We start from the raw sequence: 27,419 nt of genomic DNA on the forward strand, positions 1-27,419 counted from the left end.
TAACAATATTTGTTATTCCAATCCATGAGCATGGAATATCTTGCCATTGTATCATCTTCAATTTCTTTTATCAGTTTTATAGTTTTTAGAGTACATGTCTTTTACCTCTTTGGTTAGGCTTATTCCTACCTATCTTATTATTTTTGGTGCAATTGTAAATGAGATTGTTTTCTTAATTTCTCTTTCTACTGCTTCATTATTACTGTATAGAAATACAACAGGTTTCTGTAGGTTGATTTTATATCCTGTGACATTGCTGAATTTGTTTATCAGTTCTAGCAGTTTTTGGTGGAGTCTTTCAGATTTTCTATATAGAGTATTATGTCATCTGCAAATAGTGAAACTTTACTTCTTCCTTACTGATTTGGATGTCTTTTATTTCTTTTCTTTTCTTTTTTCTTTTTTTTTTTTTTTTTTTTTTTTAGGGAGAGAGAGAGAGCATGTGTGTGAGTGGGGCAGAGGAGGGGCAGAGGAAGAGGGAGAGAGTATCTTAAGCAGGCTCCACATCCAGCACAGAGCCCAACATGGAGTTCAATCTTACAACCCCAAGACCATGACCTGAACCAAAATCAAGAGTCAGTGCTCAAGTGACTGAGTCACCTAGTCGCCCCTACCTTTTATTTCCTCTTGTTGTCTGATTGCTGTGGCTAGGACTTCCAGTACTATGTTGAATAACAACATTTTTTAGAAAAAATTTTCTAAGGTTCATAGCGGTACTATTCATGATGCATGTAATGCAACAGTATGTCTAAAGGAATAACAGGTGATGAGTGAACTTCAGAAATCATGAAAGGAGCTAGAGGACATTTATTATCTTAAAATATGTTTTGTTTGAACAAAGTGCAATTTCATATGCCATGCAAAGTTATACTGGTCGGAGAAGGGAGAGGTCATATATGAATAAAACATAACTATGACTCTGGATCCTCCTCTCTCCATATCTCTATGTGCTCATTGAATGTTGAAAAGACGTGAATGATGTTCAGGATGAGCTCATCCAACCCTTGAGGCCCTTTATTATATCTGTGCTAAAGATCTTACTTCCGAGAAAATACACATTGAATGTAAATTAAATTGTATGTAAAAATGAAAAAGGGGTATTCTAATGACACAAGTTTCTTCCAAATCTTTATTGCTAAATCCTTAGTTCAGTTCTGCATTAGGTCTTAGATTATTAACACCTCCCAATTGATCCTACATTCAATCTTATACCTCTTCAATCAATCTTATACATTTGTTGTAAACGTGAGCTTTTAAAAACAATTCTGAACATGTTACTGATCTGCTCAAAAATCTTTAATGGTTGCCCACCATCTATAGCAGAGCTCAGCAAAATATTTTACTCTAAAGGGCCAGATAGTAAATATTTTAGGCTTTGCAGGCTACATAACAGTCTTTGTAGAGTAGGCTTCTCAGTTGTTATTTTTCTTACATCACTTAACAACTTAAAAACCAACCTTAACTCATGGGCCGTATAAGCCAAGAGCTGGATTTGGCCCTTCAGGCCATAGTTTGTCGACCTGTAGAGTAAATAAAGTGCTGGCTCCTTAATATATCATAGCAGTCTCATAATCTGGCCTACTGCTTTCTTCTCAAGTTTTATATATTGCCAAAACACTTCCCACACTTTCTGCTGTGGGAATTAAATTGTTGGCAGTATCTGAAAGTACACCAAGCTGGGTTTTGTACCTCTGTACTTGTTCATATTGTGTCCACTAAAACTGTCCTTCTTTATCCAACTGGCAAGCTACTCCTCTCTCAAGATTTTACTAAAGGTGTCATCTCTTCTATTAAATATTTCCTGACTGCCCATTTAGAATTGGTGTCTGTAAACTGTACAAATGTGGATCACAGTATCTATAGCACTTCACGGTGCTTATTTACTCCCCATCTCTAATGTGAGTCTCTCAAAGGCAGAAAACTACTTACTTTGATTTGTATCTCTAACATACAATAGCCATTTAGTAAATGTTTGTGAAATGAATGGCCCCAGGTATTGTGTTAGCAAGTCATCCAACACCAGCAACAACATAAAGAGAAATGAAGAGAGATTGGTAGCCCTCTAAATTGCGTATGACCCCCACAAAGAAGCAAGTTATTACTTTTGTTGTCTGTAGAGAAGCTCCCCAATTCCCACTCTTACATCTTGTGGGGATTTCCCCATACACTCATGAGGGCATGAGGGTGATTACACAAATCCTCATGGCAGACTTTTTCTTGAAGCAGTAATGCCATCTAACAGTGCCTGTGTTTTTAGAATCCAAATGTGGACTCAAAACCTATCTTCCAATAAACGTCCTTTTAAAAATGTTCCTAGGGATTTTAGTATTATTAGTGATAGAATGGTGACCTAAATAGGTGTTGGTGAGCTGCCTTTGGAATGTAGCTACTCTGTCTCAGTGGGGAAAACGTGCTCTGAGTTCCAAGCTGATGACATATGAGTTAACTTTTGGACATAACTCATTCCTAAGTTTGGGGCTGTCTCTACTTAAAATATATCAAGCATAGGTCAGAGGAACTGGAATAAGAGTCAACCAGATTAAAAGCAAAGCCATAAAAGTGAAAGCCAAAGAGAAATATGATATGTTTCTAAAACTAGAGAATGGGATGATGAGGCTCCTTGTTGTACGCTCTGGAGAGGACAATGCAGAAAGGAAATTGACTTTGAGAAAGAAATAATAATGAGAGTATTTGGGAACTTTCAGAAAATTGCAATAATATCTTAGCAATTTATAAAAAAATACTATTCAATAAATAGCAATTTATTGAATGCTTGCTATGTTCCAGAAACCACTCTAAGATTTTATATCGATTATCAATTACACACTCATACACACACACATACATACAGAATGATTTCTTCACCACTACCAGGGGCAAATGGAGTGTGAAGCTTACTCTCTGATTATTATAGTTTTCTGCTGAAAGATTTTACACACACACACACACACACACACACACACTGATTAACCTTCAGAAAGTAAACAAAGGGGCCAAGAATAGAAAATAGTGTGACCAGTGGGTAGCTCAGTTGGTTAGACGTCTGCCTTTGGCTCAGGTCATCATCCCAGGGTCTTGGAATCGAGCCCCACATAAGGCCCCCTGCTCAGAGGGGAATCTGCTTGTCCCTCTCCCTATCCCTCTGGAATCTCTCTCTCAAATAAATAAATAAATAAATAAAGTCTCAAAAAAAAAGAAACTATCTTCTCCCATTCTGAAGGTTGTCTTTTAGTTTTGTGGACTGTTTCTTTTGCTGTGCAAAAGCTTCTTATCTTGATGAAGTCCCAATAGTTCATTTTTGCTTTTGTTTCTCTTGCCTTCGTGGATGTATCTTGCAAGAAGTTACTGTGGCCAAGTTCAAAAAGGGTGTTGCCTGTGTTCTTCTCTAGGATTTTGATGGAATCTTGTCTCACATTTAGACCTTTCATCCATTTTGAGTTTATCTTTGTGTATGGTGTAAGAGAATGGTCTAGTTTCATTCTTCTGCATGTGGATGTCCAATTTTCCCAGCACCATTTATTGAAGAGACTGTCTTTTTTCCAGCAGACAGTCTTTCCTCCTTTGTCGAATATTAGTTGACCATAAAGTTGAGTGTCCACTTCTGGATTCTCTATTCTGTTCCATTGATCTATGTGTCTGTTTTTGTGCCAGTACCACACTGTCTTGATAAAGGGTTAGCAAAGGACTAGTATCCAAGATCTATAAAGAACTTCTTAAACTCAACAGCAAAGAAACAAACAATCCAATCATGAAATGGGCAAAAGACATGAACAGAAAACTCACAGAGGAAGACATAGACATGGCCAACAAGCACATGAGAAAATGCTCTGCATCACTTGCCATCAGGGAAATACAAATCAAAACAACAATGAGATACCCACCTCACACCAGTGAGAATGGGGAAAATTAACAAGGCAGGAAACCACAAATGTTGGAGAGGTTGTGGAGAAAGGGGAACCCTCTTGCACTGTTGGTGGGAATGTGAACTGGTGCAGCCACTCTGGGAAACTGTGCGGAGGTTCCTCAAAGACTTGAAAATAGATCGGCCCTACGACCCAGCAATTGCACTGTTGGGGATTTACCCCAAAGATACAGATGCAGTGAAATGCCGGGACACCTGCACCCCAATGTTTATAGCAGCAATGTCCACAATCGCCAAACTGTGGGAGGACCCTCGGTGTCCATCGAGAGATGAATGGATAAAGAAGACGTGGTCTATGTATCCAATGGAATATTACTCAGCCATTAGAAACGACAAATACCCAGCATTTGCTTCAACGTGGATGGAACTGGAGGGTATTATGCTGAGTGAAGTAAGTCAATGGGAGAAGGACAAACATTATATGGTCTCATTCATTTGGGGAATATAAAAAATAATCAAAGGGAATAAAGAGGAAAGGAGAAAAAAATGAGTGGGAAATATCAGAAAGGGAGACAGAACAGGAGAGACTCCTAACTCTGGGAAATGAACAAGAGGTAGTGGAAATGGAGGTAGGCGGGGGGTGGGGGTGACTGGGTGAGGAGCGCTGAGAGGGGCACTTGATGGGATGAGCACTGGATGTTATGCTATATGTTGGCAAACTGAACTCCAATTAAAAAAAATGTAAAAAAAAAAAAAAGAAAGGAAATAGTGTGACCAGATATCCATCAATCTAAAAGAAGAGTGTGGGAGGAAAGAAAATTTTAGAAGCAAGATATATAGCCTTCTCAATGTGCTTTGACAGAAAAATTCCAGAGTCAGTCAAAGTTAAGATGAGAAAAAGAATCAACAAATTACCATAATACAAAGTGTACATGTTGGCTGCCAACAATAGAAAGTGCATATGGCATCTTATTAAATGAGGAAGAAGGAGAAAAATAATCACAATCTTGGCCATGAAGACTCTTGGGTAGAGCAGAAATGCTAAAGCTCATGAATGTGTATGAGAAGTGGGAGTAGAAATGGCCAGAGGGTCGCTAAGGCACATCATGGAAGAGAAGGCATAGAAATTGGAGAAGGCAAAAGAATAACAATTTTAGTTTAAACATTTTTGTAAGAAATTGATATGATGGAAATTTAATATTTGTAGAAGCAATGTTGGTTGAGAAAAGATTTATTAATATGTATAATATGCAAATGATTTTAAAATAAGAAATTATAAGTATAAACTAGAATATTTATTTAAAATGCTTTTTAAAAGATAAAGTGCTTTATACATACAAAGATACTTCTTGCAATGAGATGCTATCATATAAATGTGAAAATTAAGAGGTTATTTGTCCCTTAGGTTCAAATTGGGGCAGACACCTATAAAATGTGATATGAGGAGCAAATACTATATATATAACTAGTGTGCTATATTTGAATTTTATCCACCTTGTGTGGAAAGAAAGATGTTTGATCACAAAAAACCTTGCTCTCTATATCTCAGAAAAGAACCTGTCCCTGATGGACTACTATAGCTGTAGCATTCGCCTTTGCCTATCTCCTACTATTATTTAAACTATTTTGGACACATTCATGACTTTAGGTCGTAATATGACTTGACAAAATGTTAACATTTAAGGTTAATTTGTTACTGAGTGTCTAGTAGTGACCTTGTAGAATTTTCACTAAGATTTTTGATGCTGTTTGTTTTAAAAAACATAAATTGGAATTTTATGAACCAAGTTTTCATTGTTTTTCTTGCACATTGAAGAGGTTTAAAGAGAGCCATTAGGATTTTTCGTTTTCTTTGGCTAACTTCCTAAGTGTAGATTTTACGTCCTTGTTTCTCAGAGTGTAAATGAGGGGAATTGATGTGGGAATAACTGCTAAATAAAATATTTAGAATAATTTGTATTCTTCCTGAGATTCCTTTGACTGTAGTTTCAGGTACATGTAGATGGCTTTGCCATTAAATATGGTGACTACAGTTAGATGGGTGACACAGGTGGAGAAAGGTTTGAGCCTGGCCGGAACAGAATGGATCCTCAGCATGATAACTACAATGTAGAAGTAGGAAATAAGGACAAAAGGGAAGGTCATGGACAGTGTGAATATACGGATAACCAGACCTAGACTCAGACTGACAGGAGTGTCTGAGCAGTTGAACTTCAGCAGGGCCTGAATCTCACAGGTAAAATGGTTGATGATATTCTGTCCATAATAATAAGCAGGAATTGCAATGATTGGCAAGACTGCTACTAAAAAGGCACTGGCCCAGGTTCCCAATGCCAACTGTATGCAAACCTGATTATTCATAAAGGTGGCGTGATGCAGGGGATTGGAGTTAGCAACAAACCTGTCATAAACCATGACAGCAAGGAAGAGGCATTCTGTCATCCCTGGAAAGAGGGATGTGGTCATCTGGGCCTAACAGCTGGTGTAGAAAATGATGGGGAAGTCCCTGAAACATTGGGCCAAGACATATGTTTCCCAGCTGATAGAGTAACAGATACCAAGGAAGGATAAATTACTGAGGAAAAAAATACATGAGGATATGAAGTTGAGAATCCCATCTCACTACAATAAAGCTGGTCCCAAACATGGTGACCAGGTAGAAATACAGTAGTCCCAAGAAGGCAGCCTAGATTTGAGGCTGTTGGAAAAATTCCGTGAGGATGAATTCAGCCATCTCAGAGACATTGTCTTTAGACTGCCCATTTAGTCATCTCAAGTACTAGGAAAGATGACAAAACATAATGTCATCTATGTTACTAATTAAGAAAAATAGCATCTTAGTAGCTTGTTAGAGTTCATGTTCTAGACTTCTGATTAATTATTGTGTGTCATTTGTTTTACTGGGTTAAACTCAGCTGCTCAAGTATCGAATGATGAAAATACAGGTTTTCTTTGCTTTTCTATCCTGCAGAAATTTATAAGGTTAAGTTGTTCAGACTATGTTAGATCCCCATTAGAGGTACTTATACCTAATCAAGTAAGATAGTCATTAACATTGAGTTAAAATTATTTCTCTCATAAAGGGACATTGCTAGATGATTGACTTTATTCTTGACCAAAAAAGGGGCACATATGCTATATCTTCTTACCAAACATATGAGTTTATAGACAGCTTTATTGAAGTTGTTTCACTGATTAACAAACAATAATTTTTAACTTTAAGATCAATGATACAATTGTGAATGCTTGAAATACTTATTTGCTTTTCAGCTCTTTTTTTTTTGCTTCCTCTATGTCATATTAAAACCACATATGGATGGCAAATTAGGAAGTGTATATGTAGCTATAGCAATCAGTCAATTCAATGGAAAAACAACACCAGCCAAAATGACATGAAATAAATGAAGCGACTCATGGATTTACTAAAATCTCACTCTTTGTTCAATTGTTCTGACATCTGTCTTCAATGACAGAAGCTTACTATGTGCAGATCCTACTGTCTCCAAACAAAAGCTTAAAGGGTGATGGGAAAATTTTATTAGATAAAGGATTTTATGAAGACAATGTTTACCAGAAATTTTGAAGAGAGACAAGTCAAATTTTGGAATACATGTTTCCAGGTGTGTAGAAAGAAAGAAAAAAAGGAAGAAAGAAGGAAAGACAGAGTCCTGTCAGTTTTGTGTAATTTTGGTAGGGAGTAAAACAGATGACCCATTGAAATCTATTTTGGCTTTAAGAGTTTCTTATTTAGACACAGAATCAAATCTCTCCATACTGTATTGTTGTATTAGTGCTGCATATAATTGGGTAATTCTTCATACCCAAAAAAGCAGAATGTTAAAATACAGAAAGAAAGTGAAGGAGTCAGTGGGATCTAAGCCTAAATTCTGAGTCAGCCACCAGTAACCTCACAATCCTAAGAAAGTCAGTTTCCTCATATATGAAATGGGAATATCACTTAGTCTCTTGCATGATTGTTGCAAGAATTAGAAAAGGTTATGTCTATAAAGAACCTAGTGCAGTGCCTGGCACAATTGTGACCCACACAAGCTATGTTAACTCTGTTCTCATTTTCATATCCCATATGGACCCTTCCTTTGGCTTGAATTTCATCCTTGTAAACATGTGTCAAAATGTCATTTCATCCTACCTTTCCTTGTGAAATTATTATGTTATCAGAAACAATACCATCTGAAGTTTCAGGTTTGAGTAACAACCAAAGAAAGTTTGACTGTGTAAGTCATTAAAATCTGTTCCTGATTGTAGGCGGGAGAAGACACATAAAAGGATGAAAATTACTCACTGACTTAGGGCTGGAGGACAGTAACAGAGAAGTGCACCTCATTCATAACAGAAGCATTTTGCAGTTGGCAACACCCCCACAAATGACTAATCTCCAAGAAGAAATTTGATTCCTTCAACTGCAAGGAAAAGAAGTTTAATACAAGCAGCTGTGGTAATAAATCTTCCTATCAGTTGTGGTTATAAGGCTGGAAAATCTTGAGTTAACTGTGCTGGTGAATCATGCACATTTATTTCTACTTGTTAAATTTATTTTTCTTTTATTTACACAGAGATGGCTTGTAATAAGGCTACCATGAAAGGTTGGTGTTTAAAAACAATAAAGAAATTCATTGTCTAGCATACATAATGATAATATAGTTCATGCCAGTTCATGACATGTGATTTTTCTTTGCCCGTACAAATATGAAAATGAAATTTCTTCTTGAGGTGTCCAAAGTTCTGTTACTTAGTTCCCAGCCACAGAAAAATAAATTGAGGAGATGTCCTTGCTGAATACATCTAGATATTTTAAAAATATTGGTCTTTGCCAAAAATGTATAGTGTACTTACAGACCAAAAATATTTAAGTAACATTAAAAGAAAACACAATTCAAATGTAAGAAGGACCTTTGGAAATTAGGATAATGGAGTAATGTTGAAGAATTCATGACCTCAGTCTTGAAGAATAGTTTCCATTTTTGAGATTTAGGAGATATCCCTGTTTTGTAATTTAGTTGTCTAATACAAACATAGAGAAAACAAAGAAGGAGGAGGAAGCTTCTGTTATATTTTGCTTATCAAAATAATGTTCCTTTTCCTCTTAACCTGGTTAATGAGAATTTCAGTGAATGTTCCATATAGCAATGATTCTGGTAGGTTAATATGGTGGTGTTGGGTAACCACACACAGTCTTCTTCAAAGAGAAACTTTCTTCTGTCTGAGTAGTTCTTCATGAATTTACTTTCTTTTCTGCTAGAATATTAAATGCTCAGGTAGTGCTATGAAGAATCTATATTGAGGAATTTTGGAGAACAAGATGCATATCATAGGATGATTGCATAACTTTTGTGTTTGCTGGGTTCTGCAAAGGATATGTTGTGTTGCTCAATTCAGTTCTCTTCCAAGTATGATTGTGGGTTTAACAGAGATTAGATAAAGTTTTTTATTTCTTTTTAACTGAAGGGACTTTGGACCCCATATAATGGAAGTAAGGCTGAGTGTACACTTTGGAGGCTGTAAGTCCTTGGATTTAACAGCCATATCTAAGTCGCTTTGCTTTCTCTGGCACTCTACTTTGCACAGAAGAAAGTCTTGAAAAATCCTGAAATAAAAGCTCCCAATGTCACTTTGACTGAATGGATTCTTCCATTAAGGTATTTTTATGTTGCATTTAATGATACTGTTTGGGGCCATGTGACCCTGAATAACTTTTTTCCCTAAAATTTGTAGTCTTTGATTTTTGGTACCAAAAAATGTGTTGACTGATAGAGCAGTGTTCTGTAGAATGACAACAGAAAAGGAGGACTTTCAGACAGATAGTCACTTCTTATTGGGTGTTAGTGGTTCACTCCTTCCATAGAGGGTTAACGGTAAGGGTCTGCCTATGTGAAATACTCATTCCTTAAGAATTTTCTTTGTGATTCTTAGAGACCTTTTCACCCCCAAATATTAAAAATATATTAAGCATGTGTGGAAATCCACAAAATATGAAGGAAGATAAGATGGAGAACATTTGCATGAGCATACAAACTGGGAGAAATTGGAGTGTCATCCAGGAAATATTTCACAGAGGACATGGTTGATGCTTCCCTAATGAAGATTACAGAACTGGCATAGAGGCAAGCTACAGTGGGAATGGAGGGCTTCAGCTGTCCAGGCATCTGATGGAAGTCTCATTCTGCTAAAAGCAGAGCATCTGATAAATTTGGGATTTGCCTTACTGACAATTCCATTTCTCAGAAGGTTAAAGAAGCATTGAGAGGAATTGATGCTATGGACTTAATTATGATAGAATGGGCTAGAATCTTGGGAGAAAAAACCATATCATCTGGGAATTCATAAAAGAAAGAAATTCTGCGGCTCATATTTCTAAAAGGGAAGTTGGTTGTGAGGACATAGATCTCCTTTATCTAAATCTTTTAATTTTGAATTTCTTAAAGTCTCTGATGATAATTTCATCAGAGAGAATCACAAGAGATTTAGATAAAAATAGACCTTTTTCACTTTAAGTACACAGCACAGAGCATGCAAACAGCACAGACTCAACTCTCTTGGGTGTAGACAATACTTATCTAGCAATCTCATAAGGCCTAACTGACAGCAACTTTTTTATTAAATATTTTATTTACTTATTCATGAGATACATAGAGAGAGAGCAGAGGCATAGACAGAGGGAGAAGTAGGCCCCTCACAAGGAGCCCTGTGTGAGACTGGATCCCAGGAGCCCTGGACCATGATCTGAACTGAAGGCAGATGCTCAACTGCTGAGCCACCCAGGTGCCCTGACAGCAACTTTCTTGCCTTATAATCAGAGTCTACTAAACCTATCCTTATTTCATACTGATCTGTGTGGCCTACTCTGAAAGTTTACTAGGTAACTGAATTTTACTTATCAAGTAGATATTTTTTCCTCAGAGCCTTTTGGTGTGTATATGAAAGGATTCAATCTAAGCTTCATGGTCATGCAGAATAATTCATTCATTTATCCATTCAGCAAATAATTATTGATTTCTTACCGTGTGTCATTTCTGTTCTACTTGCTGAGAATATAGCAAAGAACAAAAGAGACAAGACTTCCCTTTTATTTAATTTGTATTCTGTGGGGATGAGACAGAAAATAAGTAACAAATAAAGTAATTCAGATAGTAATAACTGTTAAGTTGAAAATAAAACAGGGTGGTATGAAAGAGCAGTGGAACAAGATTGTTATTATAGGTGTTTGCTTTCAAGGAAGGTGATGTTTGAGTGGAGACCAAAATGACACAAAGTAAATATGTGAAAATTTCAGGGAAGAGAGTTTGAGTGAGATGGAACAGTCGCTCTGCTTTCTCTGGCACTCTACTTTGCACAGAAGAAAGTCTTGAAAAATGCTGAAATAAAAGCTCCCAATGTCACTTTGACTGAATGGATTCTTCCATTAAGGTATTTTTATGTTGCATTTAATGATGCTGTTTGGGGCCATGTGACCCTGAATAACTTTTTTCCCTAAAATTTGTAGTCATTGATTTTTGGTACCAAAAAATGTGTTGACTGATAGAGCAGTGTTCTGTAGAATGACAACAGAAAAGAAGGACTTTCAGACAGACAGTCACTTCTTATTGGGTGTTAGTGGTTACTACACTACACTCAAAACAGCAGCAAAACTACAGCAAAACAAGTTTAAATGTTTGCTGAATAAGAGATAAGTGTAGCTGAAGCACAGTGTAGGGTGACCAATCTTCCTGGTTTGTCCTGGACTTTCTTGATTTTACCACTGAAAGTTTCATGTCCCAGAAACTCTTCAACTCCTGTGTTAGGCTTAGAATTACCACAGAAACTCATTAATGACGCCAATGTCACAGAATATTTTTCTCCAAGCTAATCATGCTGTGGTCCTTCTATCTCAATTCAGATGACACGTTCATTCCAAGACCTCTCAATTACCCAGATCTATTCCTGAAAATACCTAGGTCTACTCCTGTTTTTTCCCAGTGTTCTCTTAAAGAGTGGTCTTGTGAACCAGACACCCTTCTGAAAGCATTGAATGACTAGTGTCCATCATGGAGAAACTACAGATAGTGGCAGCATTCTTACATATCCTAGAATAGCTGTTTATTTTTAATAGTATGCTTAGCAAGGATGTAAAGCCCCTAACCTTGATTTTCTTCCACAGAAACTCCTATAAAACCAGTTATCTCACTTCCTCTGTGACTGTATAACTGATTTTCTTTAACCTTAAGGCTCAGCTTTATGATTTGCTAAGCAATGCTTCATCTTATTCAGCTTGGCTTGGGGTTCCTCTCCATTGAGGGGATGGGATCATTGAGGGGATCATTTGGATGCTAATTCTGGTATCTGAAATTTTACTTAAGCACCTCTTACTTTCTTTGTGTCACTCAAAATTTGGTAAATTTGTCTTCTGGGTTTTTATCTAAGTCATTTGATAAAAGTGTTGAACAGAGCAGGGCCCTGGGCATGTCACTGGATACATTCTTCCAACATAGTATTAATCATTAATCAATATATTAGGGGAAATTTGTTTAAGCAGGTATTAAATCTTAAAATTTCAAACCCACTATGTTACCCATGATTTGGGTTATGGCATGTAATCATGAGGCCAAAATATTGCCTGAAGATAAAGTTCTCTCATTTGCTTTTGCAGATTACTGGCAATAAAAGATAATAAGACTGGAAATGTGACTGGAAACAGGTGAAGGACAGTAGATACACCTAGGAAGGAGAAAAAGAACTCTCAAAGCTGATTCACATGGGCTTACAATTTGAGAAAGACCAGAAGAGGAGGGGGTTTGAAGAGAAGTGAATAATTAAATGTCTTAGCCTGTTATTAAAGTTTTTTGCAATAATGCTACAGCCATAGAAAATATAAAAATTAATGGGTGTGATTATCTTCCAATAAAACTTCAGTTAAAAAAAAACACACAGTGCTCCAGTTTTTTTGGCCAGGCTGTGGTTTGCCAATTTCAGCTATAATTGATTCAGAATCACCTTTATAGAAATACCTTCATTCATGTATATTTTAACATAGGAACACAACTTCTACCCACTACCCTTTTTTCTCCTCTCTTAAGTTATCCCATTTCTAATCTTCCACACATAGAGTGGGATCCTCTTAACCTCTCTTTTGTTCTGGCTTCCTTTCAGGATTATTTCTTTCAATCTATCCCTTTTATGATCTGGAACAGGGACTAGCTACCTGTTTCTGAAATCATTCATGTAAGAGTTATTTTAGATTTTGCATGCCATAGGTCTCTGTTGCAACTACTTAGCTCTGCCATTGTAGCACTAAAGCAGCCTTAGACATCATGTAAACAAATAGGCACAGCCGTACACTAATAAAACCATGAAAACAAGGAGTGGGCTGTTTTTGATCCACATGCTATACTTTTCCAACTGCTAATCTAGATGGTATGTTGATTATTCTTGAAATCATATCCTCTAGCCTGCACACCACCTTGCATTTGCTTTCTGCATTATAGTCATTGGGAACTACCCATCCTCTACAGGTCACAGCAAATGGTGGTTCCTTAGGCATCCACGTATCTCTTATCCTGTTTCTAACAACACTCCTTTGTGCCACTCTGTGTCCTCTGAATCCCTCATACAACTAAGGCCTAGAAACAACCTGTTGATTTCACACTTTCCAATCTCAGAGTCCTCTGAGGTGGTTGTTTTTAAGCCTGCCAGGTTTCATATCCCCTGCTCGTGGAGTGAAATTTCTGCCAATTTAATTATGAGGTGATGGCAATTAGCAGGAATTAGCACCCATCATGTAAAAGTTTAGTTTTCCTTTAGTGAACCCAACTCATAACAACAAATTGACAACCATTTGCCAAAACAGTCAAATCTCCTTTTGCACCAGAGGTTATGAGCCTCCCTGAAGACACTGCTGGCAATGGGTACTTGTAAGAAGAGGTGACTGGGAGGAAAAATGAGGGAATAGGGCAAAGGGGATCTGTACAAGATGGTGAGTGCAAATGACTCCTCTCGCTAAAAGAAGGAGTCAACTTAGCATGCATATTCATTGTTCATGTCCCCACTTGACCTTAGAATGACGGCTGCATTTAAAAAAATGCACAGAATTATGTCACCCAAATTTTAGATTACTAAAATATGGAATTCTACAGAAAAAGACACATACTGTATGATCTCACTTATATGTGGAGCCTGAAAAGGCTGAACTCGTAGAAACCGAGAGTAGGAGTGGTTACTAGTTTCTGGGAGTGGAGGAATTGGGGAGATGTGGTCAAAGGATACAAACTCCCACTTATGAGTATGTTCTGGGGACCTGATGTACAGCGTGGTGATTATAGTTAATAATAGCATGGATATATTTGAAAGTTGCTAATAGAGTAGAATCTTAAATGTTCCTACCACAGAAAAGAAATGATAATTAGGTGATGTGAGAGAGATGTCAGCTAATGTTATAGTGGTAATCATTTTGCAATATAAAAGTGTATCAAATCATCAAATTGCACACCTTAAATTTATTTATTTATTTTTTAAATAAGTTTATTTTTTATTGATGTTCAATTTGCCAACATCTAGAATAACATGCAGTGCTCATCCCATCAAGTGCCCCCCTCGGTGTCTGTCACCCAGTCACCCCCACCCCCTGCCCACCTCCCCTTCCACCACCCCTAGTTCGTTTCCCAGAGTTAGGAGTCTCTCATGTTCTGTCTCCCTTTCTGATATTTCCCACTCATTTTTTCTCCTTTCTCCTTTATTCCCTTACAGTATTTTTTATATTCCCCAAATGAATGAGACCATATAATGTTTGTCCTTCTCCAATTGACTTACTTCACTCAGCATAATACCCTCCAGTTCCATCCACGTTGAAGCAAATCGTGGGTGTTTGTCATTTCTAATGGCTGAGTAATATTCCATTGTATACATAGACCACATCTTCTTTATCCATTCATCTTTTGATGGACACCGATGCTCCTTCCACAGTTTGGCTATTGTGGACATTGCTGCTATAAACATCGGGGTGCAGATGCCCCAGCGTTTCATTGCATCTGTATCTTTGGGGTAAATCCCCAACAGTGCAATTGCTGGGTCGTAGGGCCGATCTATTTTTAAGTCTATTTTAACCATAAGTAACTAAACAAAAATCACAGAGAATTCCACTGCTTAGTTGTGACCATTAATGACATTTGGGCTCCTTTCCTGTTTCTCTGCTATTTTCACAGTCATGATGTCACACTATACAAAATGTGAACTGCTTTCCCACTTAAGCATTTTCCCATGGTACTAGAAAATAATTTAGGACTCTTCTAGTTTTATGATTTCAGGTATGTTTGGTTTCTTAATGGTCAATATAAAGACCATCAAAAATCATGGTGAATAATATTTGTTTTTTCCCAATAAGCAAGACAATATGAAGCTTTTCATGGAAACTAAATGGACACAACTATAAAAATAAATTATTTGTAAACTTAGAAGAAATTATTAAAATTCTTTATTTATACTTGTTAGTCCTTGATTGTGTTGTATCCTAAATAACAGTTTAGCATGGTGAATTGAAGAACAGATTGTACCATTCCTTTCTCTTCAGGGAGAAGTATATAATACATAAGGCTAGAAGTTAGCTTTTATGAAAATTACTGGCGATGAACAAATACAATGTTTAGAAAAACTAGAAAACTCCTCTGATTTAAGAAGTTTAGAGTATAATTTTAGCACCTGGTAAAATAATGAAACAATGTTGCTATGTGGGTTAGAATGAAGATGGCTGACTTTGAGAATGATTTACAGTAGGCTTTATGTGACAATGAAATGGTATTGAGAAATCAATAAAGCAACATTGAAACTTTGGACTTTGGCCAAATATTGAACAAGCACCTCCTACATACAAGGCATTAGCCCTAGGCATGTAGCATCTAAGGGAAACCAAAGCACTATTATTGCCTGTAAGGAACTCACAGTTGAGTAATGAGATGAAGGGTAACATCTGGACACAACTGGCTATAAGGTGAGGTACAGAGTAGTAAGTGTCCTGGCAGATAGGCACTTGAGGTATCACAGGAATTTCTTTCTTCCTGTGACCTGGAACAGTGTTCCAGTGGATCATTCCAGCCCAGGAAAGAAACCTTGGTCTGACCAGTGTCAAATAGTATAAACACAGTAAACATAGAACACATTGTAAGCTTTCCTTCCATTCAGCAGAGACTTGAAGTTCCTGAAGTTCCAAATGTAACTGAAGAGCAGCAGCACTTCACTAAATGGGGAAAAGAACACTTCCAAAGTCCAATTATTACAAAGGCCAGGGAGGGAGGTAGAATCATACCTGCCAGGGGATACAGTACCAAAGGTTTCAAAGTTGCAAAGGGAAACCATTTCAAAGCCTCCAGGATTAGGTTCCAGAGAGGCAATTAGAAGGCTCTTCACATGAAAGAGTTCAAAAGTATTTATAAGAACATGCCCAAGAGAAGGAGTTTATTTCTGGACTACTAACACTGAAGTCGCTTTCCTCCTTAATTAAGTCTCTAGGTTTTTGAAAATAAAATATTTCATTACTTTCTTGGCAACTTTGGCCCTAAATGGCCTAGGAATCTAACATTTTCATCTAAGTGGTACCAAGCGCCAGGATATTAGGCAAGCAAATCTGCAACAGTCACCTGAGTGATTCTAAATATCTGGACGGTTAACAAAAAATTGATTTAGTTTGATGTCTAACATCATTACCTCAGGGTAACATACCTTGACTTCTCAGGTAGAACTCTACTTCCCTTCCCTTTTCTTATATGCTCACTTATCCTTTTATGTTTTACTTATTTGTTTGTTTATGTATCTCCCCCACTGGGCCTAATTTTAGGAGGAGAGACACTGTGTCCTTGCTCACTGTCATTTCCACAGTATCTAGCACAGTTCCTGAAGCATTACTACACACCCAATAAATATTAGTCAAATGAAAGAATGCTAGGACAGCCAGTGGTGGGCCATCACTAAGTGGGCAAGACGTGCCATGATATGATAAGATAATGTCATGTTAAGGTAGTCGAGAGAGAGAGCTCTGCCCAGGGTCAGCTCATTCCTTGGAGATTTGCCTAAGTAGGTGGTGCCATGGTGAGAGCTGCACCTCTTTGCAAGGACTTTTTCCTTATTTCAGTTGAAAATGATCAGGAATGATGGGGCTGGGGAAGCCAACTTCATTGATATTCTGATGCCAATTTCTTTTCTTTTTTTTTTATAAATAAATCTTTTTTTAATGTTTATTTATTTATGATAGTCACACACACACACACAGAGAGAGAGAGAGAGAGAGAGAGAGAGAGTGGCAGAGACATAGGCAGAGGGAGAAACAGGCTCCATGCACCAGGAGCCCGACGTGGGATTCGATCCCAGGTCTCCAGGATCGCGCCCTGGGCCAAAGGCAGGCGCTAAACCACCGCGCCACCCAGGGATCCCTGATGCCATTTTCAAACCCAGATGAAGACCTTGGATTCCATGTAGTACAACTTCCAAATTTTTAAGTTGGAGAAACTGTGGCACAGAAGGCTACTGTCTCTGAGGCTTTAGCAAGCAGAGGAGCCTTTCATACCCATGTCTCCAGATCCTGGTCAGTGGTCTTCCCTCTGCAATTGACTGCCTCTCCTAAGGCCTGAAACTCAACAGGCCAGTGTTTCAAGGGCAGCTTCATAAAAGAAGTAGCCATATGGCTCTGGGAGATCTCTTCTGCCATTTCCCACCTCAATGTTCCCGTTAGGAAAATGTATGATTCCTGGGGCCATGGTGAGCTAGCTTTAGAGGAAGCATCACTTGCAATGTTCCTAGCAAAGATCCTGTTACATAACTGATTCCTAACTCTTAACTCCCTTCTCTTCCATCTGGGCGCATGGGACCTTTCACGACACACAAAGATACGAGTGTCTTTAGTGGTTGGGAAGAGTCAGTATGCAGAGGGTCTCACTTCTTAGACTCATGTCATCCTTTAGGAGACAAATGTGGAGCTCAACCCTGCATCCATGTACTCTTGCTCTGAAGAGATTCTCCTCCCTGCTCACTCCTGACATTCCCCAAGGAAACGCAGCCTTCAAAACATAAACTTTTCAATTTTCTAGTAAAATGAATGAAAGAGCCTTTTGGGGAATAAAGTGATTTCTTTTTAGCTCCACTTGTTTACTTTTCCATAAGCTCCCAAGATGGCTTACATGTTAGCTGTGAATCACACCATCTGTTCAAACAGTACTTCAGTAAATGATTCAATTCATACTTTTCTTATAAAAGAATCTTTTTAAGGGCGGTGTTTATGTCTCTGTTATCCTTCATTTGGCAATGTAGTATGAGCTATTTTATTTTTTTTGTATGAGCTATTTTAACTTTGCTCTCATTGTAAACACATATTGAATCCCCCACTTCTTAACTGCAGAAAACAAAACAACTCCCCCACCTTTGTTCCACTTGACTCTTGGCTTAGAGGGGAGAGGGTGCTATTTATTAGAGAGTCTGTATTTTCTAAAAAGAAAAAAGTAAAGATAAGAGGTTCCAGACAATATTTTCTGATATCTTGAATTTAGTAACAATGACTAGGTTCTAGCTACATGAGACTGTTCAGGCCAAGCCCAAATGAACAGAGCATCCTTAGCTGTTGAGAAGCATCAGCTCTGCTAAGGGGCCTGGTTGTTCAGATGCATCTCATTTTTCAGGAGGCCAAGTTGCCCCTGGTTTAGAGAGGTACCTGGGAAGAATGGTCTGGATCTAGCCAGCAAGTCCAGGCCCAAAACAGGTGATACCAGGCCTGGGCAGGAAGTAGAAGGGCTGATGGGGCTTGTGGGGAAAACGGAGGTCTTGGAGTTATTAGGGTGAGAAGTATAGGAGAGTAGAGGTGAACTTCTTAATGTTGGAAAATGTTCTATGGACTGTTGAAGGCTCTGTATCCATGGGAGTATCTGGGGAAGTTCACACAGCAGCATGGGTTTGTCCTAGTGCTGGCCCATATAGATGACATCCTCTCCCACTTCCTAAGATCCATAGATACATGGAAGGGGTGCTACATTGTGCAATCATGTACACAATATAGAGTTGTACAATGTCGGCACATGTAAATTTGTGTGTGGGGACCCCAATGAAGAAAGGATTTGTTCTTTATGCTGAAGATAAAAGGTAGTTGAAGTAGGCTCAAATTAGAAGAGATAATCTTGCTGGGTTTCTAAGATTGGCTAGTTCAACTAGTTCTAAATGCACACATTTAATGAAGTCTACATCAATATTATACATAGAGTTGGAAATGAATGAAGTGCTTATGAGAATAATAATATGTTTGTATGGTTGGATCAGCAACAGGCAGGACACCTGTGTGGGCTGGGTTCAGATCTTTGAAGGTCTTAAATGTCACAATGAAAAGTTTATTTTCTTGCCTTCACATAACTGGACATCACTGAGGATTCTGACACAAACTCAGAAAGATGGGTGACACCATAGTGTGGAACCTGTATTGGAGTGACTTGCCCATGAGACCATATCTCAAGTTGTTGCAATAGTCAAAGCAATAAATGATGAGGGCAAGAGTTAAGTGAGAGGTAGTAGGATGAATGACTAGGGATGGATTTGAGATTTATCACAGGAGTAGAATAAGCAGAGCTTCAGGGATGATTAGAGTTTGTAGTGAGAGAGGAAGAGGATTAGAAGATGCCTTTCAGGTGGATTGTGACACCATTCAGTGAGATCCAGAAAACAGGAGGAAGGGGAGATTTAAAGGGAGAGGTGACGTTCTGTGGTTTTGAATGGTATAATTTGAGTTGTCTTAAAACTTGTGGTAGATATGGGTCCATTTTCTATGAATGCATGTGGCTGAAGCTCAGAGGAGATGTCTGAGCAGTAGATAGAACTTTAGTGGTTATTACTTTAATGATTGGACAGTGTTCATGAGTTTGAAATTGCTCCAATCAATATCTGCTCAGCTTGCCTTGGAAAAGCCACATTTAACACATGACGTGATATCTCCTGTCCTCATGGTTTGGGGTGGAAAATTAAATTAATTATAAAGCAATAACCACCAAGTATGCAGTGAATAGTAATAAATCAGTATGTAGGCAATAAAGGAATTAACAGTATGGATAGGGTTGAAAATTCCATAAATATCTATATTCCTTACATATGTAGGGAGATGCCCTTAGTCAGACATGTTGAATATTGAAACATTGTGAGATTTAAGAAACAAAACATGAGCAAAGGGAAAAATAGAGACAGAGAGGAAAACTAAGAAATAGACTCTTAACTATAGAGAACAAACAGGGTTACTGGAGGGGTGGTGGGCAGGGGAATGGGTCAAATGTGTAACAGGGATTAAGACAGGCACTTGTCATGATGCACAGTTGGTGTTGTATGGAAGTGTTGAATCACTATATTGTACACCTGAAACTAATATTAATTGTATATTAACTAGCTGGAATTTAAATAAAAACTTCAAAAAAATAAAAAATAATAAAAAAAGAAACATTATGGGGCAAGGCATAGTTACCTTTAAAGGGACATGGCAAACTGGTAGGAACAATGTATCAATTGGAATCAGTTCAGCTTCAAGGGATAGAAAACTTAATATTAGTGGTTTAAACAAGATGGATGATTCTTTTGTCTCGCATAAAAGATAACTGAAGATGATAGGTCCAGAATAGTTATGGTAGTTAGTTCTACAATATTCATAGATTCATACACCTTTCAGCTAAGCATTCTGCCCTCATTCTCACAGAGTAAGAAGGTTGGTAGAGCTCTAGATATCACATTTATATTCTACACATCAGGATGGAGGAAAGGGAAAAGGGAAACTGAAAAGATGGCGGCTGGTTTGCTTCTATTTAGGACTTTCTAGAAATCCCCCAGAACATTTTTATTTCTATTTCATTGATAAGAAATTGGTTACTCAGATACACTTAGCTTCAAGAGAAGCTGGGAGCTATAGGTTTTTTTTAAATATTTAAATTCAAGTTTTAGCTGGCGTACAGTGCAATATTGGTTTCAGGAGCAGAATTCAATAATTCATCAACAGTAGCCAAATTGTGGAGAAAGCCTAAATGTTCATCAACTGATGAATAGATAAAGAAGATAAGGCATACATATATTTATTTATAAATATATAAAACTTAGTATTTATAAAACTTAGCCATCAAAAAGAATGAAATCTTGCCATTTGCAATGATGTGGATGGAGATAGAGAGTATTATGCTAAGTGAAATAAGTCAGTCTGGGACTATAGTTTTTTAGCTAGATATGTTGCCACTTAAATACAATTCCATAATCTATACCAAAGAAGATTGCGAGAATAGATAATGGTAAAGATAGCTAGCAATCTCTACCACAGGACATAATACCAATTTGGCCTCATTTGTTGTAAAGAAATACTGAACGGAAAGACTCAACTAGAAGTGCCATGGGAGGACTTCCAGTCTGATAAGCAGAACATAATATTTTAGGAAGGATTGTCCAGGCAAACACTTGACATCAGAAAGATCTAACATGAGTTGCCAGGGATGGTCTCACAGGCATTTAGAGAATAGTAAAGAAAAATATGGGAACAAGTAATGTATAGAAAGCAATCCAATCAAGTTGTGTATACCAGAAAGGTCAATCAGTAGGTAGAAGGGCCCCAGTCACAGTATCCCATTGCAAGATATGATACTAAGCCATGGATGGTGGTGGTGATCATAGAGGACATTGACTGACAAAAAACACAGCAAAGTCTAAGTCCTAAAAAGAGTGAGGTACTAAGCGGATGTCTAAGGCAGAAGCATAGGTCCAGAACTGAGACACAAGTTAAGGGTGGAATAGCAAAATGACAGACTGGTTGTTGAGTCCCCATGAGGGACCTTAGAAGAGTGGTTTTCCAAAATTTTGTGTTTCACATACAAAGTATATTTTTTTCAAAGTGAACTTTGCCATAATGTTGGCAACTTTTTATTTGCTAAGTAAGGATGTGTTAATAACAGAACAAACAACCGTCCACAATTTATAAACCGTATTCTTTCACTGTGACTATTTTCAGGTAAAAAATTAGAAAACAAATTCAAAACAAAGAAAAATTCTTGTCCACAATTCAAAGTGTACAGAAGAATGGGCAATATAAAGGTCCCCCCGCCACCCCTCTTCCTTCATCACTCAGTTTCCTTCTCTGGAGGCAGCCACTGTTATCTGTTCTTTGGACATCCTCCCGGAGATATTCTATGTATAAGTAAACAAATACATGTTTGTGTATAACATTCTATACCTACTGTTTTTGCTAAAAAGGGCATGTTGAAAAGCATTGTATGTCGGTACGTAGAGAATTTTCTAATTCTTGTTCTATCTGCATAGTGGTCCATTGTATGGATTTACAAATTTAACAGTCATTTATTAATGGGCTTTTTAGTATTTCCAACTATTTGCTATTCTAAATAGTGCTTCAGTGAATTGGCTTTGAATGAAACTGAATCTGAAGAGCTCATTACTTTCATTTCTTTTCCTTGCCACACAGACTGGTAAAAACTTTACCAGTACCAGCACCTTTTTGTGTGCTGGGGAAACACTTTTCTGCAGTTCTCTACATCCTTGAAGTCATTCAGGCTTGTGAAATGGGCCATTTGTTTTTGGCTGTCAGTCACCTCCTTTATGAAAATGTGGAATCCATCCAAAAAGGTGGTCTATCTAACCAAGCAGGGCCTTAGTTTCTGTTTCCAACTGCCTGTTATACTGTTTTTCCCATGTTGAAATATTTTTCCTATTTGGTTTTTCCTATTGTCATCTGCAACCAGTCTCTCCCATGACACAAAGAGGTTTGATATAGCTAGACATGGGATAATTGAAGATGTGAGATGTAGTAACAAAAGGACAAGACTTTGAATACTATTCAGGCATTTGGGTGGATCTGGCACAGGGAGAGAAGGCCTTCATCCCCTAGTGTTAGGATATATTAGGCATCCTTTTTGTACATCCTGGCTTCGCTTATACATTATTCTAGCTGTCATTGTGATGATCAGCTATGTGGGTTCCAACATACTTCATGCAGGTGCAACCAGACAATACCTCACCTCATGCCTTCATTGTATGCCTCTTAAATCCTCAAGTTGGGATCTACTAGTAGATACTACTGTGAGACCATTGCTTGTGTGTGTGTGTGTGTGTACAACCTATAAGCATGAAGGACTGGGTGAATGGGTGAATCTTTATCCATTGGGAGATAGGAGTGGTGGCTAAATTCACTCCCCTGGAAGCAGTGCCAAATAGTGGTTAAGGGTCCTGGAATCATGAAATTTGACCTCAAATCCTGGTTCCACCATTTATATGCTTTGTGACCATGGGAAAGTTGCTTAACCTCCCTGGGCCTTAGTTTCTTCATCTGCTAGTATGGATAAGATTAATATATACCCGAGGGTTGGTGTGTGGATTCGATGAGATCACGTATATAAGGCATATAGCACACAGTAGGACATGAAGTACTTAGGGAAAGTTGGTTAATAATGATCTATTTACCACATCATTGGCTTCCAATTGGCCTTCCAAAATTTGGAAAAAACTCATCCCTCTGTTTCCATCCATGAGTGGGATGGAGTTTATACAACTTCTTAAAAAAATTCAACTGGATTAAGCAAAGAGTTTCACTTAGCTGAGATCAGCTCAATAGCACATCCTTGAATTGGTCTTCCCTGCTTTCTTGATTCATTATCCATGCCCTTCTTCTTTATTCTCTGAAGTTGTACTCCCAATATAATATCTACCCTTAAGTATTCTGCCTCTAACCTAGGTAGTGATATGAGACAAGACCTTATAGGCAGGTGGTCATCACTCAGGAATTTTGACAGCAGAAAGGTGCACTCCAGGTCAAATAGGGTCCTAGTCTCTGGAAGGAGGAGGGAATATCGCTTGTAAGAGTGAGGCTTCTAATGAGTCCTAGAAGGCCTAGACTAGTAGGCAGCTGACCATGACCCAAAGAACTAATTGGGAAAAGGTAATGGAAGTTAACTGAGACAAAGGGTCAAATATGGAATAGAAGTTGATTATTCTGATATTAAATCAAAAAAGTTTTTAGAGTTTCCTATATACTCCTTGCCTAAGTTCAAGATTGAAATTAGGGTGGGGATCACTATGTAGACAGGTAGGCAAAGTAATCCCTGCTATGTGGAAAGAAGTATTTCACAAACCAAAGACTGGTAATAACATAGAAATTGACAAGAAAGGCAGCATTCCTATATTTAGATGATCCCCTGGTAGATGAGAAGAAACAAGTAATATACTCCTCATGTAGATCCCATGTTCCTTGGCTTAGCATTTCATTTTATGACCCATATGAATTTCTTCACCTGTTTGATTAGAATTCTTGAACATGCCACCAAAATGTGTGGCAATCATTTTGCATTACAATTTACTTTAAGGCACAATCTTAGATGTACCATGGAAACTACACTGGATTTGTAGTCAAGACATCTGAGTGTTTAAGTTGTGTCCTTTAGTAAATCATTTGACTCTCTAACTTTCTTTTCTATTCTGAAAATGGGCCTAATATTTGCTTTACCTATCTCATAGGTTTGCTGTAAGAAATATAACATGCGAAAATAATGCATAAATTGCTAAACGTTGTGTAAATGCTAGCTACAATTACAAGAAAATATCTTTAGTACTGACGGGAATAGAGCTCCTTATATGATTTGTCTTAAGTTTTGCATATGATACAAATGCAATAGTGTTGATTTCAGGGTGCACAAATTTCATGTATTTATGATATTAGGTTACTGGGCCACTGCTTTATCCTTTCCAGCCTAATGCCAAAAATATTGTTCTCATGCCTCTCTCTATGCAGCAAATGCTTCATTATCCTCTGGGGAAGTCCCAGTTTAGATATAATTTTGTAAACAACATCATTAAGGGTAAAGAAAAGCATCACTGAGTCATTGACATGTAAGCTATAGAGTCCTGAATGATCCAAGGCAGAAATCTGTTCTCTATGGAAAACTTTATTCTTTATTTTTAGTGTTAGAGCAAAGCTTAAGAATTATAAAATAAAATGTCTAAATGTTTAAAGACTTCTGTGTGATTTTATGAACTTAAATTTTTCTCTCCTCTCATCCTCATTAAACTGTTACTTGATATCCACACTACTGTATCAGTGTCTTCTAGATGGGATTGCCCATACTTCTGACACTCAAAGGTGAGGTCTACATACTGGTAGCATTGGAACCACCTGGAAGCTTGCCAGTAATCTAGAAATCCAGAATTTCAGATTATGACCCTGACCTATTGAATCAGAATTTGCATTTCATCAAGATTCTCCACGTGATTCATAAAGCTTGAAAACCAGGGGTCTACGCTAACTTGCCTTCTTAAGTCAGCCTACTTCAATCTTCTTAACCCCTTAGGTTTTACTCCTGTGCTTCAGTCTGCTTTTATCTGAGATCCTTATGTCAATCCCTGACTCTAGCCCTCTGGACTAGTCTTTCCTTGTAGTATATATGTGCCCCCCCCCCCACATGTCTGAAATTCCACTTTTCCTAATGCATGTTTATTTACTAACCAACTTGGTATCCTTGTTGCTTTCAACATATAAATATGCACTGTGCATATTTCAGGTCTACCTCTGTAGAACACAATCTCACATCCCTACCCATTCAACTCAGTCAGTACTGGGTAAGCCAGACCAACTCCATAGGAAGGAAGGGAATAGGAAAAAGCCAATTTGGCAGTACCATGGAGGTTACCTAGAATAGATGGGGTATGCACATCTGAATCTTGTTAAATTTCTTATTCCTCTAGGCTTAGATTTTCAGCAGTCATCTGATCCTTTTCAGAGTATAAGCTCCTGGAAGAGGGGCGCCTGGGTGCCTCAGTGGTTGAGTGTCTGGCTTTGGCTCAGGTCATGATTCCGGGATCCCAGGATTGAGTCCTGCATTGGGCTCCCTGGAGTGGGCCTGCTTCTCCCTCTGCCTGTGTCTCATGAATAAGTAAGTAGAATCTTTTAAAAAAAAAGCCCCTGGAAAATACAGAGATTAGAGATCTCCCTTTACTTTCTGCACTCCCATTTCTGTTTGTGGGCAGAGAAGTGCCCACAAAACAAAACAGTAGCTGATCCAAAAATCATTCTTATCTGGCTCTGTAAATTACAAACTTGTTGCAGCAAACATACCAAAATAAATGGAATACTAGGCAGAATGTGGAGTGTGCCTCCCTGCCATATTTTTTCATCAGGTGAACACCATGACTACGTAGGTGCTTCAGAGCTAGTATGTGAAATTCATTGCTCTTAGTGGGTTAGCATCACAAGTGTTTGTAGCTTTCCCTTCTCTGGGAAGGGGCAGTTTATAAGCAAGGGCATACTGTTTCATTTGTATATAAAAGAACAGTTTCCCTCCTTAAGTGGTACCTATCTCTATCCAAGTGGACTTCTCTATCCAATGTTCTAGCACCTGCTTTTCCTTGGTTATGATTAACATCAGTGAAAAATAAACTCATGCACTAGAGAACCATCTTAGGGATCCATGTTCTTAAACATGAAACTGTCATGGAAAAAATTGTTTGATGACAACTGACCTCCATTTAATTGGGCCTGAGATTGGTTGGTTCATCTTTTATTCAATTCTGTTTTGTAGACAATTGTGAAAGAGCAAAGAACTGGTGACTCTTTGAAAAGGATGCTGGACAGGGTACCTACAGCCATCAGACCATTATCTTTCCTTTGATCACCTTCATTAGGGCATCTTTGAACATCCTTGTTTTTCAGAGTGTAAGTGAGTGGGTTCCAAATGGGTGTTATAGCCCCATACAACACTGAGATGATCTTATCCTGGGACAATTGAGAGTGTGGGCACATGTACATGAAGACTGTTTTCCCATCATAAATGATGACCACAGTCAAGTGGAAGCCACAGGTAGAAAAAGCCTTGAGTCTGGCCTCTGCAAAATGGATCTTCAGGATAACTACAGCAATATGGAGATTGCTTCTTATGAAATTGCATGCAATCCTTGCCTGGCATAACTATACTATCCTGTAGCTAAATTAGAACTCAAAGAACCAATGTGAATCATAAGAATACTGAAGTAGGGGCATTTTAGTTTTGGTTTGACCATGTACTTGCTGTGTGACCTAAGTGAGCTGTGGTCTCATTATCTGTAGACTGAGGAAAACATACATATCTTTCCTACCTCACATAACTGTAAAGTCCTAACAAGATAATGGGTTGGGAAATGCTGTGAAAATTATAAAGATATGCAGACATAAAAGTGATGATTGTTTCTGAATGAAGAAATATGACTAAGATTTCTCCTAATTTAACCTTATCATTGTGTTTCAAGGTATAAGGGAATCTAGGAAGTCAGTGGTTGCATTTATAAGCACCTTTCCTTTCCCTTCAATGCTAGAAACAATATTCAGCCAGAGAAGAGCTTTTTTTTTTTTTTTTTTTTTGAGAAGAGCTTTATAAACAGTTTAAGTATTGGAACAGATCTCCCACCATCTTCGAATTCCTGTCAGTAAGCCCTTATAAGAGCAATATAATAGGCCATTCAAGCTAAGGCTTCAGCATTTGAGAAGAACAGGGAGGAGAGTTTAAAGAAGGGCAATGTTGAATGATGTCCTCCAAGATTCTTCACTCCTTTA

At 37.9% G+C, this 27,419-nt stretch overlaps 2 pseudogenes across 3 annotated transcripts in view; one reads left to right on the forward strand and one right to left on the reverse strand.

The window, feature by feature from the left end:
- The window catches only part of LOC144308792 (elongation factor 1-alpha 1 pseudogene), a 279,120-nt pseudogene that overhangs the window by 236,219 nt on the left and 15,482 nt on the right, over positions 1-27,419 (forward strand). The window lies entirely within an intron of this gene.
- Positions 5,696-9,942, reverse strand: LOC144308815 (olfactory receptor 13H1-like; annotated as a pseudogene).

Source organism: Canis aureus, chromosome X (genome assembly GCF_053574225.1).
Source record: "Canis aureus isolate CA01 chromosome X, VMU_Caureus_v.1.0, whole genome shotgun sequence".
NCBI lineage: Eukaryota > Metazoa > Chordata > Mammalia > Carnivora > Canidae > Canis > Canis aureus.